Source organism: Gekko japonicus, unplaced genomic scaffold (assembly GCF_001447785.1).
Source record: "Gekko japonicus isolate JY-2015 unplaced genomic scaffold, Gekko_japonicus_V1.1 scaffold4199, whole genome shotgun sequence".
NCBI classification, from domain to species: domain Eukaryota; kingdom Metazoa; phylum Chordata; class Lepidosauria; order Squamata; family Gekkonidae; genus Gekko; species Gekko japonicus.
This window is the reverse complement of record NW_015173263.1, coordinates 21,753-23,397: the sequence shown is the minus strand read 5'-3', so window position 1 is coordinate 23,397 and position 1,645 is coordinate 21,753. Positions and strand designations below refer to the sequence as shown.

Here is a 1,645-nt window from a genome sequence, read left to right as displayed (position 1 = left end):
AACCGCTCTGTCAGGAAGTTCTTCCTAATGTTTAGTTGCATGGGTTATATTGAACATGAGCCTGCAATGAGTGTGTTAAACTTTCTGTGCATGCTGTGCTGTGATTTGCTTTGTGTTGATAACGTGTACGTGCAAATGAATACATGGATCTTTAGTTCATCTAAAGCTGCCGTCCTATGATTGCATGGTTGCTCGCTTGCCTGGGGACAGGGCTATTGTCCAAAGGCTGGGCATCTGCCAGTGTCTGGAATGAACAACCGGCCCAACATCTAAAAAGCCCCATGTTTTCATTGAGCATGGAGCACTGTTAGAGGCTACAAGGATGGACGGCTTCAAGAGGGAATTGGATAAACATATGGAGCAGAGGTCCCTCAGTGGCTATTAGTTACAAGGCATAGATAGGGACTCTCAGGCTGGGGCAAGTGATGCTCTGTATTCTTGGTGCTTCGGGGGCGGGGGGGCAACAGTGGGAGGTCTTCTAGCATTCTGGCCCCACTGGTGGACCTCCTGATGGCACCTGGTATTTTTGGCCACTGTGTGACAGTGTGTTGGACTGGATGGGCCATTGGCCTAATCCAACAATCCAACATTGGTTTCTCTTATGTACTTACATTCTACATCTCTGGTGAAGGTGACTTGGTGAAAATGTCTTGCCCGACAGCTCTTAAAAACCTGCAAGCTATCACGGCTTGGGAAGAACTCCAGTTGAACTCCTGGGAAAACATAGATAGGATCAGGTTCCATGAATTCTATGTGCAATATGTGTGCCAGGCAGAGGATATGCTTTACTGGCGCTCCCTTGCATGCCCCAAAGAGAACGCGCATGCTGAAACACAGTCTGTATTTGTTAATGAACAGTCAATTACAAACATGTTAAGAGCCAGAAGTAAGGGTTTTTTTTAAAAAAAATTGATTTATCTTGATACTGAGGAGAGTGTCTTCATCATGCATTTTGTACAAACATAAACAGGTCATTGGCAGTACTGGATGGCAGCAGATAACAGATTGCCAGGGAAAATGAGGGGAAGAAAGTTAGAATCATAGAATCATAGAATGTTAGAGTTGGAAGGGACCTTGCAGGTCATCTAGTCCAATCCCCTGCACTCTGCAGGAGCATAGCTGAAAGATAGCCCTACATACCTACAACATACCCGAAAGATGGTCGTCCAGCCTCCGCTTGAAAACGTCCAGTGAAGGAGCATCCTCCACCTCCCGAGGCAGTTCTCTTTCCCATTCCTCCTGCATGAGTTGCAGTGGCGCTATTGACGGTTTCTCTTGAATACTCCCCCTTGTGGCCAGACGTGAGATTTATTCAGATCCTAAATCTTAGATTTCACCACACTCTGGGACACACTGAGGTATATTAAAGAAGCTTTATGGTGAATGTCCTGCATCAGAAATGAATCTGCTGATTGAGCTCCAAAAGAAGTTCGAAGAAGGATGTTCTTGAGGGTCTGCCATTGGGTGTCCTGTTATATTCTGCATGGAAACCTTGCCTCTATTCTTCACGACCATGGTGCAGACGGCCTCAGAAAAGGAACTCAGTTACTTTGCTGGAATCCCCCCTCCTCTCCAGTTTGACTTCTTGAAGCCAGCAGCTGAGTTTGGAACCCCTCTCTGAAGTAAAGCAGCTGTAGCAGCAAAG

At 46.3% G+C, this 1,645-nt stretch overlaps 1 protein-coding gene across 2 annotated transcripts in view; it reads left to right on the top strand.

The window, feature by feature from the left end:
* Positions 1 to 1,645, top strand: part of LOC107120169 (aldose reductase-like) — a 31,438-nt gene that overhangs the window by 18,441 nt on the left and 11,352 nt on the right. The gene's annotated exons all lie outside the window — the stretch shown is intronic.